The sequence below is a fragment of the Myotis daubentonii genome, chromosome 7 (assembly GCF_963259705.1).
Source record: "Myotis daubentonii chromosome 7, mMyoDau2.1, whole genome shotgun sequence".
Classification (NCBI taxonomy): domain Eukaryota; kingdom Metazoa; phylum Chordata; class Mammalia; order Chiroptera; family Vespertilionidae; genus Myotis; species Myotis daubentonii.
Genome location: NC_081846.1, coordinates 67,529,015 through 67,547,495, shown reverse-complemented (window position 1 = coordinate 67,547,495; position 18,481 = coordinate 67,529,015).

Here is an 18,481-nt window from a genome sequence, read left to right as displayed (position 1 = left end):
TAGTACACTGCTGGTAGGGATGCAGACTGGTGCAGTCACTATAGAAAACAGTGTAGAGTTTCCTCAAACATTTAAAAATGAGACTTCTATTTGACCCAGAGATCCCACTTTTCGTAATATACCCTAAGAATCCTGAAACACCAATCAGAAACATCATGTGCACCCTATGTTCATAGCAGCACAATTTACAATAGCCAAGATCTGGAAACAGCCCAAGTTCCCATTGGTAGATTAATGGCTAAAAAAAAGCTCTGGTACATTTACACAATGGAATATTACAAGGCTGTAAAGAAAAAAACTAATAAGGGGAAATCTTACCTTTGCCACAGCATGGATGGACCTGGAGAATATTATACTAAGTGAAATAAGCTAGTCAGAGAAAGACAAGTACCACATGATTTCACTTATACTGTATGTGGAATCTAATGAACAATATAAACAAAATAGAACCAGAGGCATGTATCCATGAGACTGATAGCTGTCAGAGGGGAGGGAGAGGAGGGACTGGATGAAAGAAAGTGAAGGGATTAGCCAAGGAACATATAAAAAATAAACACTAAGACACAGACAACAGTGTGGCTATGGCCAGAGGAAAGTGGGGTGGGGGCTGTGTGGAGGTGGGCAAGTGTGAGGGGGGAGGAGTTGAATGGTGACATCTGTAATATTGTCAACAATAAAATAAAGTTAAAAAACAAACAACAAAAAAAAAACGTTTTGCGGGACCTGACCAGAGTGGAGCAGAGCAGAGCTGTCTCCTTAAAGAGGGACCTCACCCAATGGGAATGCCTCCCTGTTTATGCCTCTGCCCCGTCCTGCCTGTCTCCTTCCCAGTGGGTGCTTCTGCCTCACCCACCCACCCAAGGGCCAGAGCTGCCTCACAGCTGTAACTTATTCTTTGCAGTCACGCTGTATCACAATTGAGTTGTCAGTTTTCACTGAATTGTTTCCTTTTTCACACACACACACAAGAAGAACTAGAGCAGTGGTTCTCAACCTTGGCTGCACATTAGAATCACCTGGGAATCTTTTTAAAATCCTGATTTCCAGGCCTCATCATCCATCCCAGAATGAGGCCCAGAAATCAGGATTTTAAAAAGATTCCCAGGTGATTCTAATGTGCAGCCAACATTGAGAACCACTGAACTAGAGGAACCCAAAATATGATAGTAATAGTAAAACCTGCCTAGACTTTCTATAAAACATAAAAGTAATTTAGGGAAGTAATTTTCAAATTATGGCCTACAGATCACTGGTGGTCTTAGGAGTCATATCATGAGGTTCTGGATTATCGTGTTTAGAAAACTTATCAATAATTGTTTTTGTTCACATACATTTCATAAATTTGAAAAGCAATATTGATCTCATGTTCACAGAAACTTTCATATTTTTAATAATTATTTTATTCTTAAATAAACCACTGTATTTCAACAATCTTCTAAGTAATAGGGGGGAAATCTCCTTTTGCTTACTATTTCAATTGAATGTTGTAGTTTTAAATTTGCACTTTTGATTTTTCATATTGATCTTCACTGTATTTGCAATTCATTAAAATGAACCAACAATTCAAAAGAGGCTCATTAAGACAAATGGTAATTAAATTGATAAATATCTAAAAACTAAATTTTATTAGAAGACTGATCAATTTGTTCCTCATTGCCTTTAAGGCTAATATATCACCAATTACAAATTTTCACAGTGGTGACAGAAAGTAATAGAAGGTTTGCAATGTTTTGAATAAAGTATAGGGACCTCTTTGATAAGTCAAATTCATCTTAGAAAATAAACACCAAGTAAAGTATTTCATGGAATTGATTAACTTTACTTCCTAACACAGGAAAAATCACATAACTAGAAAGATATCATCTAATGTTGTACACTACTTATTAATGAGATGAAAATTCACTCTGAGAAAGTAAACCAAGTCATTAATTTTTTAATCAGATTATTATATTTGACACTGTGTGATATCAATGTATTTTTAATAGATTACCAATTAAATTCAACTGTTTGTTTTAGCAATTTTTTTTATATTCAGTACATATAAGAGGAGAAGAACTCAATTCCTTTCCTATTGTATGTCATAGGCAATCATGCTACAAGAGAAATAATAATTTAGCTTACCATTACATTCTAAGCTATTGCTTAGATTGAAAAAGGTTGTGTTGGCTTCATTATTGAAAGAATAGCAGCCATGCACATAACTGGACATCAATCCACATTTTGTTTTTGTTTTGTTTACTTTTAATAATTTATTAAAGTAAATTAAACTTACATAAATTACCTATTTAATAGTGAACAAGTCAGTGGCATTTAGTACATTCAGAATATTGTGCATACACTCCTATCTAATTTCAAAATATTTTCATCATTCTAAAGTAATATCTTTTACTCATTAAGCAATTTCCATTATTCCTCAAGTCCCCAAAACAAATAAATCTGCTTTCTATTTCTACGGATTTATCAGTTACCAATATGATATAAATAAAATAAAATAATATGTGGCATTTTGTATATGGCTTCTTTCAGTTAGCAAAATATTTTGGAGATTCATCTACATTGTAGCATGGATCAGTACTTCATTCTTTTTTATGACTGAGTAATGTTCCATTGTATGGATATACCACATTTGTTTATCCATTTACAGTCTATAGACATTTGGACTATTGTGAATAATGCTGCTCTACACATGCATGTACATTTGTTTTCAACACTTTTGTGTAAATACAAAAGTGCCTGTGAAGTGGTATGTCATTGTGGTTTTAATTCGTTTTTTCTAATGGTTATGGTAAGCATCTTTTTATGTGTTGTTGGAGATTTGTTTAGCTTCTTTGGGGAAATGTGTATTCAAGTTCTTTGCCCATTTTAAAAATTGTGTTATATGTGTTTTTGTTGTTGAGTTGTAAGAGGTTTTTAGAGATAGACTATTATCAGATATGTAATTTGCAAATATTTCTGCCCATTCTGTAGGTTAAATGAGTACTGAGTAGGCAAAACAGAGACAAGTGTTTTTCATTGATCCTTCAGGTAGCCTCCAAAAAGATTAGAACAGATCTACACAATAATTTGCAAGTGAGTTCTGTTCCAGTCCCTCTATGCCAGCGGTTCTCAACCTGTGGGTCGCGACCCCATTGGCTGTCAAACGACCCTTTCACAGGGGTGGCTTAAGACCATCCTGCATATCAGATATTTACATTATGATTCATAACAGTAGCAACATTACAATGATGAAGTAGCAACGAAAATAATTTTATGGTTGGGTCACAACATGAGGGACTGTATTTAAAGGGCCAGAAGGTTGAGAACCACTGCTCTAGAACCAGAAACCAGAGCCACCTTGCTTTAAGTGGGCCTTCCTTCAATAAATGCTGCATAACACCTGAAATATAAAATGTAAGAAATAGAAACTTTTGATGACTTCACTTAATGTATCACTGCTAATTACTGTTCCTATCAAATCCTATTGATAATGCCCACAACTTGAACTTTACTCCATCTCCACTTCCCTAATCAAAAGCACCCTTATTTGGGCTTAAACGACTATATTTTTTTATAAGTAGAATCCTGACCCATCAAATCCATTCACCACAAAATCATCTAAGTTAATCTTTTGATAACACAGCTTTGATCTTTTCTCGAAAAAAAACCATTATATTTCCCTCTTTTTAGAATTAAATACAACATTCTCAACAGTCTCAAAATGACCTTATATGAACCCTAAATTATCTCACCTGGACTTTCTCTTCATTTCCAGCTCTTTGCCACTCCAGCTCACTAAATAAAGCCACGCTACACTGGGCTTATTTCACTTCTTGAAATGACTGAGCTCTCTGGTTTCACCAGAGCCACTGTATGTATAGCCATGCAGGTTAGTGTGCTGCAAAACTCTGGGGGAAACATCATGTAAATGGAACTTCCATGCCAAATACCTGCGTGCTTGCTCTGGAGTTGTATGTGTGGAGGTCATGATTGACCATATGTTATGTTTTCTGTTTGATGTTTCCACACATCTATATCCCTTCATTTAAGTATCTCCAGTCATTCAACTTAAGATTAAGTCTGTGGCAAACAGTGACAGCAGCGGGGGAAGGAAAGCCCCGATAGGCCCTGATCACGGGGCAGGCCTGGGTATCCTTCCTGAGGGGTCCTGGATTGTGAGAGGGCGAAGGCTGGGCTGAGAGACAACCCCCGCCCCCCCCCCACCACCAATGCATTGGGCCTCTAGTTGACTATAATAGCCCAACCTAGTGTAATGAATTTTGTATTGATAAGGTAATATGGGCGATACAACATTGATTTTTTGAAAATATTATATAGAAATGTCCTACATAATTTTAGTTGTCAGACAACTTTTAAATCCACAATCAATGCAAATAACTTAAAGTTTTATTAAGCTTGCTGAAGTTTTCTGGTTTGTGTTCACGTCATGTGTTCTAAGAGTTGTCTTCTGGCAGGATCATTCAATATTATTGAGAACACCAGGTAATTTCTAATCTGTGACCTCAATTTATGTGGCATTAATACCAAATTAATACCAACTTTAAGAGTCCAATTTATTTTGTGTTTATTAGTAGTAGATAATGAATTATATAAATATAAATTACTTATATAAAACATAGTTTGAAAATATATGACAATCATATAAAACTAAGTCCCCTTTCATGAAGGTTCTAAAGTTGTTACATTAATAATTGAACCACTGGATCTTCTGTTTTCAGAAAAACTGGATTTTCCACCTTATATTTACATTATTGATTTTTAAGAACTCCCACTGTGATATATACAAAGAATTCAAGAACTTCTAGGCTCTGCTTATCACCCAACTTTTATGTTTAGAATCATTAAGAGAGATTAGTCTTTCTATAAGGTCTCTAAATCAACATAGCAATATTGTCAGATCACTAATGGGTCTTAGTAAAGGTGTCCTGAAGTCATTCTCTAGGTTCTTCTGTGTCTAAGCTTTCCACTGATTTCTCTTATTCTGAAACAGTTATGTTCTAATTGATTCCACTTTTTATATTACTACTGATTTCTCATCCATCTCTTATGAACATCCTATCTAATAAAGATGGAATATGCAAATTGACCATCACTCCATGACAAAGATGGCAGCACCCACAGACAATAAGGAGGGAATGTGCAAATTGAAGTGACAAAGATGGTGGCGGCCAGGCCTGGCCAGGGTGGGGCGGGATGCCTGCTATGAAGGGGGACTGGGGATGGAGGGAGCTATAGGAGGGTGATAGGGCTGGAGCAAAAGCAGCTCTGGTCAGAGTGAAGGCTGAAGATGGCAGCCAGAGCGAAAGCCCAGGTCCCAGGTGCCGGAGGGAAGCTGGTGCTGGCAGCCAGGGGAAGGAAGGCCTATTCTTGCATGAATCTTCGTGCATCAGGCCTCTAGTTAAAAATAAAAATAAAAATGTTCATCAGATTGCTTGTCATCTATTTTAGTTTTATCAACAACAAATGCTTTATTTTGATGTAATAGCGTAAATTTTCTGTGGTGTATTACTTACAACCAAAATGCAGTGGTGTATCATAAAGTTCATAGATGTTTAATCAAACCTCTATATAAAAAATGTACTCTCACTGACTAACAGAGACAAGATTGTGATTACCTATCTTTGAGGAAGTGAAATGTTTGAGAAAATTATTTGGTGTGCTCCACTATTGTACCTGTCACACACTTTTAATTAAAAATGTATTGATGCATGACTAAATTGTTCTTGGTGGAAAACAGAGTCATTTTAGTTCAATTGCAGTAATGTACACATAGCCCAATGAAATAAGCCCATGCAATTATAACACAAAGGCAGCTTCGCACAGTGAGCCGCTCACACCTCCATCTCAAAGCAGATGCAGATGTGGGGCGCCAAATATCACAAAACTCTGTGGATTCAATCAACACAAATGTATGTACTAATCTAGTCTAAATACCTGTAATGAAGCCATTTCACTAATCTATGGAAAATTAAATATGTGGAGAAATGAATGTGGAATAATGATTAACTTTCCTTTCTTCCCCCTGGAATTACATGTCAGAATTCACTAACCTCACTCACTCTGACTATCCACAATGTCAGTGGCTGAAATAAAATGCAATATTTGCATATTTCAAGTAGTGGTGGATATACGTTATTATAGATATTAAAGTTCTAATGTTAACTGATTTCTTAAAATTAATTTCACTCACACACAAAAAAATCTAGAACTATAATCAAGCTCTCCAAATGGAAATTATAGACTAATGACTCGAGGCACTGATTTTTAGTGCATATTTTTGAAATAGTCACAAACTGTAAGTTGCTTTAGAAGTCTCCCAAAGCATAACCCAGAAAACAGGACCATAAAGTAATAAGTTATTCAAGTTTCATAGTTCTTTACATTCCTAAAACAGACCAATAAATAGATCAAAAAGTTGCATTTGATCAGTAATCACTAATTCATAATTCTCTACTAAAACTATGTGTTGCCTTAATCCCTGGGAAGACTAAGAAAATACATTATTTAGTTCTTCAAAGGAAAGGATTCACATGAGATGCTTATGATACTGTTGTAATTAGCTAGTCTATAATAATAAAAGCATAATATGCTAATTAGATTGGATGTACTTCCAGATGTCCTTCCAGACAAAGCCGGGGCTGCGAGGGAAGCCCGGGTCCTGGGTGCCAGAGGGAAGAAGGTGCCAGCAGCCGGTGGAAGGAAGGCCTACTCTCGCCAGAATTTCGTGCATCGGGCCTCTAGTGATTAATAACAGGAAAGGAGCAAAGGGAAGGTCAGACATTATAAACATGCTCCCTATAAAACATTGGGGGAAGGAGACTGGACAAAAGGAAAGTAGATGCATGCCAGTAAAGTTGGGGTGATAAGGAAATGCTTGGCTGTCAATCACACCTGGGGACAGAAATGGTAGGCCAGAATGGGTGTGGCCACTGCAAGCCTGTGAAGATTTGGGATGCTTAATTCCCTGAACAACAAAAAACTCACTCTCTTGTTAAAACTGAAACTTGTGAACACAAGCAGCAGGGTGGTGATTGCCAAAGGGAAGGGGGGTATGGGGTCCTAATATATGGTGACAGGATAAGATTTGACTTTTGGTGGCAGGTAATTGGTGCAATATACACATCTTCTAACACAGAAACCTATATGTTCATGTTGACCAATGTAAAAAAAAAAAAAAGGGGAGTTGATTTAAAAGGGGGGGGGGGATATTGACATAGCGTAATGTGGTAAAAACTTCCGATGGCCTGAGAAATTGTAGTGTGGAGAAGTAAAAGCTGAGATGGACGGAAGATTGTCAGGGAAGGAGAATTGATTGGATCATTCTAGTACCTATTTAATGGCTGAGTCAATGAGGTTTCAACCCTTGGTGAAAAGAGAAAAACATGACATCAAGGGGGAATAGCAGAAATGGTAGAGTAAAATATAAGACATCACTTTTGAGCATAAGAAATTTAAGATTCTTTATTTTATTTGGCAATGTAGGATTTGATTAATGAAAGAAAGTTCAGAGCCAAACCAGATATAAATATCAATGAGCCATTTATACAAATGTAAAAGCTCAAGCTATTCTTTGATAAGAAATGGGAAGATAGACATAAACTTAGCTTTGGGGAAGAGCTCTTTTTGGGGGAAAAAGAGGAATGACATGAATGGTCAAAAATTTAATAAAGAATCAAGAAAGATAACAACAAAAACGTCAAGAGAAGAGAAAGTTTCAAAAACAAGAAGTGATAAAGCACTTAATTTATGTTAAGTTGTTTTCTTCTCTCTGAAAACCAGGAAATACAATTTCTATATTCTCTACCATAAAAACACATGGGTTGATGACACTGAAATAAATATATGTCATGGGATACAATAACACATACTTCTAGATATGCTGCATTTTTTAAGGGAGCAATTAGAACTTCATCCATTTTCATGCCCTCAGACTTTACCATTATTTCTCATATCATACATACCAAATGTTCTCTCTACATACATTGTCTTTGTTAAAATTATTCATTTATTCATTCATTTGCTCATATATTTGTTTATTAATTAGGCATATACTTTCTTGTAAAGTACAGAATGGTAGAGACTGTGTAGACTTATTTTTTTTACTGGAGAGAAAACACTTGTCCTCATAGAGGATAGACTAACCCTTTCCCAGGAATGTGCATCATAGGAAAGCAGATGGCAGATTCCAAACTTATAATCTAACAATATAAAAATGCTGCAGGAGCCCAAACTGAAGAAGCAATGATTTTGAAGAGGTTTCTTTATTTCTAATTCTTTTTCAATTGAGAAATCAATTTCAATTGTGTCTTATTTTTCCCTGATTCTACCAAGCCTATTTCTTTAGCTGTGGTTTCACTGTATGGGGACATTGGAAATTGTCCGTTGATTCACATGTAACATGCTACAATTTGCCCTTAAACTAGGTGCCCTCAAACTAAGCTTCTCTGATCATTTTTATGGAAGTCAAGATAAAAGAGTGAGCTTACTCCTCTGGTAATAGGAGCCATTGAGCAGTTCAAGCAGTCATTTTCTTATTCATTTCCTAACTCAGGGCTCCTGGTGATTGAGAGTGAGGGAGGGGGAGTTTAAAAAAAAAGAGTAAAGCATTTGGCTTGCTACTCTCTAGATAACCCTATATAATAAAAGCCCAGTGACCGAATGGCAGAACAATCACGACCAGCCAACCAGTCGCTATGACACGTACTGACCACCAGGGGGCATACGCTCAACACAGGAGCTGCCCCCTGGTAGTCAGTGCACTCCCACAGTGGGAGCCCTGCTCAGCTGATCAGGATGAGTGGCGCTCCCACAGTGGGCTGATCCCTGTAGGCCACACCCCCCACCAGTGCACGAATCCCATGCACTAAGCCTCTAGTACAGTGGTTCTCAACCTTGGCTGCACATTAGAATCACCTGGGAATCTTTTTAAAATCCCGATTTCTGGGCCTCATCCTCCGGAAATTCTGTTTCTTTGTTATGGGGTGGGGCCACAAAATTAGTAACAAAGAAACAGAATTTCCGGAGGATGAGGCCCAGAAATCAGGATTTTAAAAAGATTCCCAGGTGATTCTAACGTGCAGCCAAGGTTGAGAACCACTGCTCTAGTATATAATATAAAAGAGATGTGAGTAAAGCTTCCCAAACTGTTACTATTGTGGTAATACTCACTGGTTTGTGTCCTTGCCTTAAAAACAATTATTTTGTAAGGGGTTCTATAAACAAATTACAACTTGTCCTGACACCATCATAGTAAACAGGTCCCTCATCTGGAGAATTAGGATCAGCAGGGGTTGCATAGAGCGCAGTGTAGTTAGAGGTGACATTGCCCCCTTGCAGAAGGAAATTGACTCTGGAAACACACATGGAACCACTTTTGTTTGTAATTCCAGTGACCAGTATTTTTCATTTTCACTTATACAAATTATTTAGAAAAAGGGAAACAGCATGTTTAAATAGTGAACTTTCAGCGTAGGGTGCCGGGGAGATTTATTGCTCCTAGGAGCTGAAGTCCAGGAATGCTGAGAGCCAGAGGGCAAGGCAGCTGCGTGCAGAAGGATTCCATCACCGGCTCAGGTGCCTGCCTGCACTGCGCTGCTGATGACTGGGGCATCCCCGTAGAAGCCGTCTGTTCAACATCTTGAGAGAACATGTGGCATTTAGAGAGGCATGCTTAGGATAAGAAGTGTTATTGAACAACCCCTTTCCTCCTCACTGCTCATTCATTTCATTCGTTTCCCATTGCTATGGCTTCCGCAACTGCAGGTTGGCGTGGCCTCCACAGTCAATTTTCAGCAGGGCAACATTTTAGAAGCATTTATCGATCTCAAAACCCTCATATAGGTACTTTTGTGCTAATGTCGATCCAAACAAATTCTTAAGCAGTTTCTATAACGTCTCATAAAAAATATGAAGAATAACCCAAAGAGTTGTTTAGCACATCTGTAATCTCATGTTCAGGTTTCATTGAAAAAAAAAATATTTCAAAATATGAAAACCTTACATCGATCAGCATAAAGGCTCATTATGCACATCTGTTACAAAAAGCTGTTAGGAAGCATGCCCCTTGAAGTCTATTTCCCAAATAATGCTTCTTCCCACAAGAGAACTATTCCACCCCAAGAGATTATATTCCCAATGCTGCTCCAACAGAAAGCAGAAAGTGAGCTTTACTGAATTCTTCATTTAGGGATTACATAGCAAAAGAATGGAAGACTTAGAACAAATTCTAATTATGAACGCAAACCAGTGACCCACTGTAGTGTAGTTATATACTTACTAGAGGCCTGATGCATGAAATTCATGCAAGAGCAGGCCTTCCTTACCCAAGCTGCCAGCACTGGCTTCCCTCTGGCTGCCGGCAGGCACGCGGGACCCAGGCTTCCCTTGCAGCCCTGGCTTCGTCCAGAAGGTCGTCCAGAAGGATGTCCAGAAGGACATCCAGTCTAATTAGCATAATGTGCTTTTATTATTATAGATAGTTATACAATTATAATAAACAAATATGAATATCGAAGGGGTTCAGGACAAGTCTCAGAATATGCCACTTTCTTGTGCATATTATTTTGAGTTGAAGATAGTCAAGGCTCAAAAGACTCAGCAAGGGCTTTTCTTAACTGCTAGGGAAAATTCATATAGGGGCCCATACCAGGAAGAGAACTATCCCCAAGATAACAAAGATATGGGTCAGATGTGGTTAGCTGGGAGGTCCTGTTTGTTCAAATTCCTCTTTGTGTCTGTTGTGTCTGCACGGCACCACAAACAATTGTTTATGCGAACATTAGCTCTTCCTAGCTTCCTGTGAATTGTTTTCCTTCTGTTTTTATTTATTTTTTTTAAATTAAATCTTTATTGTTCAGATTATTACATTTGTTCCTTTTTTCCCCCCCATAACTCTCCTCCTCCCAGTTCCCACCCCACCCTCCGCCCTCACTCCCCACCGACTGTCCTCATCCATAGGTGCACGATTTTTGTCCAGTCTCTTCCCTTCTGTTTTTAGACACAGACCCCTATCCTGCTCTCCTTAGCTCAGGATGGCATATAGGACTGTCTGGGAGCCTCTCATGTCTTTGTAAGATCCCTGAATATATGAAATTACATTTGTTTTTTCTTTGGTCAATCTGCCTCATGCCAATTTAATTATTAGACCAGCCAAAATAACCTTAGAAGGTACAGGAAAACATATATATATATATATATATATGGTACATAATAGCTTTATTTGTTCTATTTAAGTTCAGCTTATTTAATAGTGTTAGGTGGTCATAAATGTGTACTCTAATTTTAAATCCCTGCTTATTTGTATTCCTTAGTACTAACTTTATTTCTATTGCTTACAAAGCTAAGTTTCTCATGAATTATAAAATGTATTCATAGAATATTTATCCTGATACTTTTCACTTATCTTAAACAGATCAAAGGACTTTATTGCAATCCCTTGAGAAAAGAATACATAGTTTCATGTTTCCTTCACTAAACAGAGTAAATAGTTTTATTCAGTTAAAAAAAAAAGCTGTCAACTTTATCAATGAACCTTAAATGTAAAGATGTTTCCCCCCATTTAGTTGAGTGTGAGTCAGAAACAAACCATTTGAGACAGTTCTCCACTTGCTCATTTAGAACAAACTTAAGAAATATAGTGTAGGCAATTTGTTATTGAATTTCTTAGTTGAAGGCAATCTCTGAATGTGCATTGAATATTTTTCTTGTTATCTTTACCTATTACTTACTCAAGCAGTGGTGAATTGTAAGCATGGCCTTTTGATATGCTAATATAATCACTCTTTCTTAGAGAACAAAAATTACAAAGGGACTATACACATTCAGAATTTATCACCTACAACCAACTACCAAATAGAGCTGAGCCTTGAATTTTTAACTTTCAAGTGCCAAGTCTTCAAACTCACGTATTAATTGTCAAGGCCCCACAGATACTGCCCTGTTAATGAGATCAAATTCTCTCTGGTTCAAATCTTGCTCAAAATCGAAACCCTTTACAGTAGTAACAGGTTTGGGCATATGTAAATGTGTTCTCCAGGTGTCAGCCTCCTTTCAATCTTACTTCAGGAATAAGTCACTCTGTCCACAAGCTTCTGTGACTTTTTTGTGTCTGTCACTTCTCACTTGGTACCCAGTGTTGCAATGGGTAAAACATCCTTTATCTGTCTCAAAACAGCTTTCACTGTTATTTGCATTTTCAAACATTTCTCTATACACATGCATGCATCTACTCAGTCCTTTCCAAAAAGGGCTGTGCACTGGGGGACACCTTCATTGAACCAGCAATGGTAGCAGTGAACGTCTTGATCCTCAGAGAACTTGCCAGTTCAAAACCCCATGGTATACATGGAGAGTTTAGATTATAATTTTTCTATATTCCTTCCTGTACATTTATCAAAAATGAATTTCATCTGCCACTGGGCTGCCCAATTCTCCAGTATGATTACAGCCATCTGGAGCATCTCCCAGACCTCATTAGTTTTTAACTAACCAAAATAGTTGAGTGTTGTCAGAATACTTCACCATCTCCCTGTTTATGTTGTCCTCTTCCTCATTAGCAAATACACTGAAATACATAGGTCCCAACACCAAGAGCCACCAACCCATCTGTCAGCGTATTACACAGAGGAATACACATGTATTATCAACCATTGTTCTAACCTTTAGTCACTTTCCACAAAACCTACATACAGAGATTCATTACCATGACACTTCACCCAGGTAAGAACTGGACAATTCATGTAATGATAAAGAGAAACCTCTCATTTCCTACTTATCTTTTGGTAATTGGTAACAGAAATTGAGAACATAGTGGAAAGACAAAGAGAAAATTTGGGAAATATTTACCAAATAATATTTGATAGTGTTTCACAAGGGTAAGTCTTTTGTAAAGTCGAATACCTCAAGGCAATGCCTAATGCCCCTCTCACCTCTAAGAACAACAAGACCTTCTGAAAGACCTTTAAGTTTTTGCTAAATTATGACTTTCACTTTGGTGTGGGTATATATTAAGTCATCTGACCTGTGTCTATATATCTTTTAGCATATTATGATGTTATCCCAGAATATTAACGTATTAGCTACTGAACTGTTATAAAACTATTAGACAGAATATAATTATTAAACTGTATCAAATTCTACAATTGATTATTATTTACCAGAAATTCTAATATATATGTACTATTTTATGTATGTAAATAACTGACAAAATAGTGTAAAGCAAGAGGAGCCCAGCCAGTGTTGCTTGGTGATTCAACATTGATCCATGAATGTTGGATTCCTGGTGCGATTCCTGGTCAGTGCACATGCTTGGAATGTAGGCTCAATTCCCATGCAGGAGGCAGTTGATCAATAATGTTTCTCTCTCGATGTTTCTATCTCTTTATCTCTCTTCCTTCCTCTCTCTCTAACAATCAATAAAAACATTTTTTTAAAGGAGGAGAAGGAGATAATTGCGTAATTATTTAAATCGCCCCTTAATTTCATAGTGAACTCACTTTGAAGAGGTAAAATTTCTGACTTAAATTATACAAATGTCTCGATCCTTTTACTTTCCATAATTAATTTTAAAAAAATAAATTCTTATATTTTTAATTATCTTTAAAATACATATATTATTTTCTTAGATTATATTTTACTGTTTTTTCCCCAGAAATATAATTGACTAATACAGACAAAATTCAGCAAAGAATATATCAATCATATATATATATCCTCATATATGTATATATATATCCATCCCTGTGTAATGGGATGTTCTAAAAATGAAAATGCTAAGACATCTATTCAATTTTTATATTTCAGTTGATAAACTATTTGAACTAGGGGTCAAAATATTAATTTCATATTACTTATTCCTTTGAAAATATTCTTTCCTGTTATTTATTTCTATACTACATTATATATTTTAGAAATGATATCCAACCATCAGGTAAAAACATGTAGAGGTAAAAGATTTAAGTATTTTGTGAAATGTTAAACAAAAATTTTTTAAATTGGTTAACATGATTTTACTCTTTAAACAAAAATTTGTTTAAAAAAACAAATTAGTTTAAAAAAAATAAAAAGTAAAAGCAAAAACAGGAGTGTCCTAAGAAGTGATTTCCTTGTTTAGAAGGCTCAATATAGATTAGTTGGATTTACAAAAGGAGAGCTTTAAAAGTGATAATAATATGCCACTTATTGGCATGCACAGTTTAGTCGGATTTTTTCATTTTCATATGCATTCTGATTTCCAGCACATCCAATATGCACTGCTAACCTGTTGTCTCTACCTCTTTAATTATAAATCTTTGTAATTAGAAAAGTCAAACTTTACAATGAGTAATTTAAATAAATTTAATTTAATCAATGCTCTGAAATGGAAGACTTAAAATCACAGAAAAAGCCCACAAATTTTTCAGACTACTTCTAATAGTGGTATTATAATCATGAGTGCTTATAAATTTCTTTTTCCTACTTCACGTATTTCAAACAATTTAATGTACCTTGTAGTGCTTGCTCCTCCTGTTACATAACAAGCTGTTACTCACCCTCAACTAGATAGAAATATCTTAGTCATCTAGATAAACTGTCTGTCCTGCACATTATAACAAAATTGTAAGTCTTTCCTTCTAGTAAAATAGCATGGATGACTTGAAATCTGCATGAATTTACCTTTTAAAAATAACATACTTGGGATTAAGTTCCCTATGTTCAAGTCTTTTCATTTGTAAAATAGTAATAATAACCCATGCTTTGTCATAATGTCAGAGTTTGGTGAGGATTAGATAAGAATACATACATATACCTTACCTATTTTTAACTTATGACTAGATATTTTATCTAACTGCTTCTTGTCTGGAAGCTTCATTCAGACAGATAATTTAGTCATGAGATAGGGAAATTATTTCAGTTTCCACTTTCCTCTTCTCAAAGGGTAAAACATTAGTACTTTGCCAAACTATCATGAAACTCTTTTTCCTCCTATAGGAGTCCTTGAGAATATGGGTGAAAGTATTCCTTATGTGAATGGAACCCAGCTAACCCAAATCTATATCAAAGGAACTTCCATGCCTTTCATTTCTAATGTTATAAGAAAGATATGCATCCTAATCTCTTTCATTTTACATACAATCAAATGAATCATCTATATCTTTTTCATACTTTATGTTGAGCATTATAGAAGCTCAATTGTATTTACCATATGTAGCTATTATGTTAAGAAAATATACATATAATACAATGATAGGGATTTTATTTTACAAATATAAGAAGACCATTCTTTAGATAAGCAGATTTTCTACCTGAAAATTCAAATTAACCACACTTTTTTTTTCCATCTGGTTAGTAGATTATTTTTTAGTCTTAGTCATGTGCTTTTTAGCTATATTAGAATTGCATCTTTATCAAATAAAGTAAACAACTAGATTTCCTATAACTTGAAGTCTATGCTCTCATCCTTGTAAAAACATTTAAAGCCATCCACCAGTTTCCAGTTGCTTGGTAAATTTATGTTTTCATCACAATTAATAATTATGTAAATACCAGAAGCCCGGTGCAAGAAATTCATGCATGGGAGGCGTGTGTCCCTCAGCCCAGCCTGCACCATCTGTAATCTGGGATCCCTCTTGCAATCCAGGACCACTGGCTTCTAACTGCTTGCCTGCCTGCCAGCCTGATCTCCCTGACTGCTCTCCCCTGCTGGCCTGATCCCCCTGACTGCTCTCCCCTGCTGGCCTGATTGCCCTAACTGCTCTCCCCTGCTGATCTGATCACTCCTAACTGCCTCTGCCTTGGCCCTGCCACCATGGCTTTGTCCGGAAGGACATTTGATCTAATTAGCATGTTACTCTTTTATTAGTATAGATATTTTTTATATTTTCACTCCAACTTTAATTTAGAAATATTTCTAACTCCATAAATAAGTACTCTTTGCCTAGGTTTGCCAACTATTAACATTTTATAACATTTGTTAAAACATTTGAGAGTTACTTAAAGACATGGTGGTATTTTACCTCTCAATATGTAAATATGTATCTCTTAAAAATATTATTATCTTAGAGACACACAGTAAAATTTTCACAGTAAGGGGAGTTAACAATCAACACTAATAAAAGAGAAAAATGGTAATTGGCGTACGAGCTACCCTTTTCATTGGCTAATCAGGGCTATATGCAAATTAGCTGCCAACTAAGATTGACAGTTAACTGCCAACTAAGATTGGCAGTTAACTGTCAACAAGATGGCGGTTAATTTGCATATGTAGGCACAATGCAGGGAGGCGAAAGGGAAAGCAGGAAGAAGCCCCCTGCCACTGACAGTGATCGGAAACCCAGGGGGGAGCTAAGAGCTGGGGGGCAGGGCAAAGGTGGCCCTGGGGCCGCCTTTGCCCTGCCCCCCAGCCATGATCTGAGAATCAGGCGCCTTTTCCGCCCTGGCCAGTGATAGCAGGAAGTAGGGGTGGAGCCAGCAATGGGAGCTGGGCACGGTCGAAGCTGGCAGTCCCGGGAGCTAGGGGTCCCTTGCCTGGGCCTAAAGCGGAGCCCATGATCACGGGGCCGCTGCAGCTGTGGGTCCCCGCTGCCCGGGCCGGACGCCTAGGCCAGAGGCGTTAGGCCTGGGCAGGGGCGGAGCCTGCAACCGCGGGAGCTGGGGGTCCCCTGCCCAGGCCTGACACCTCTGCCGGAGGCCTCAGGCCTGGTCAAGGGGCCGATCCGGTGATTGGTGATCGGAGGGTGATGAGGGTCAACTCCTCTGGCCGGGGCATCAGGCCTGGGTGGGGGGCGGAGCCGGGGATTGGGGGGACATGATGGTCCCCTTGCCCAGGCCTGAAGCCTGGGTCAGAGGCGTCAGGCTTGGGCGGGGGGTGGAGCAAGCGATCAGAGGGAGATGGGGGCCCCCTGCCCAGGCATGATTCCTGGGCCAGAGGCCTCAGGCCTGGGTGGGGGCCAGAGCCAGTGATGGGGGGAAATGAGGGTCCCCTGCCCAGGCCTGACGCCTCTGTCAGAGGCGTCAGGCCTGGGCAAGGGGCCGATCCTGCGATTAGAGGGTGATGGAGGTCAACGCCTGAGGGCTCCCAGTATGTGAGAGGGGGCAGGCTGGGCTAAGGGACACCCCCCCCCCCAACACCCAGTGCACGAATTTCGTGCACCGGGCCCCTAGTATATAATAATTTCTAATACATAATCACTTACATTTTTTGATTTGTCCAATACTACTAATAGCTGTTTAATTGTTTTTGTTTTTTAAATATATTTTTATTAATTTCAGAAAGGAAGGAAGATGGAGAGAGAGAGAAACATCAATGATAAAAGAGAATCATTGATCAGCTGCCCCCTGCACACCCCACACTGGGGATTGAGTCTGCAATCCGGGCATGTGCTCTGACCAGGAATTGAGTTATGACCTTCTGGTTTATAAGTGGACATTCAACCATCGAGCCACACCAGCCAGGCTGTTTTATGTTTTATATTTGTTTTTTCCTTCTTCTTAATTTAAGGATCCAATTGAATTCTATTTTTTCTAATCTAGTTATTATTTCTTTTATGTTAGAAACTGAAATACTGAAAAGCCAATTAGTCATGCTAAAGGATATAGAAGCCACCCAGAAAAGGCTTTCTTCATTGACCAGGTTAGAGACAGCTTGCTATAAAATAAATATTACCAAAATGAATTACAAAATATTAGTTTAGCAAAAGATTCATGAGCCTTCACAAAACAAAAAACAAACAAACAAAACAAACAAACATTAAAATAGATGATCAAGGGGAGGGGCTTTTCCTAACAGATTACTGTCTATTCAAATAGAGAGAGAATAACAGAGATAGAGAATTATCACCTTACCACAAATATAAAAATTACTACTTTAAGTGAAAATTGCCACCTTGGCCATTTTTCTCAGTGGTTAGAACATCAGCCTTTACACTGAGGGGTTGCGGGTTCAATTTCCAGTCAGGGGGTTTACCTGAGTTGCAGGTTCACTCCTTGGCCCTCATTGGGATGCATGTGGGAGGCAACAATCAATGATCTCTCTCTCTCTCTCTCTCTCTCTCTCTCTCTCTCTCTCTCTCTCTCTTTCTCTCTCTCTCCCCCTTCCTCCCTCCTTCCCTTTCAACCTCTCTGAAAATCAATGGCTTCAGGTGAGGATTAACAACAACAACTAAAGAAAATTACCAATGGATGCTAACATCATTGGTGAAAGACTGTTGGAGAACAGGACACTCAGTCTCAGCATATCTCCCCACAAATTACTTGTTAATACAAAAAGTGAAAAGAATTTGTAAATGTTGAAATCTTGTGGAGTACCTGAGCCACATGATTAAACTTAGCATCACCAGTAATGGGACAAGCTGGTATCATATGCCCTTTGATATGAAAGGACAAAACGTCAATGTAATAGCAGAGTCAAAAAAGAATTGCAATCTATTTTGCATGAGAGTCCAAGAAGTTTATCAGAAGTGGAACAACTAGCTGGTTTAATTTTTATGCTTATTTCCTTTTGATGGCA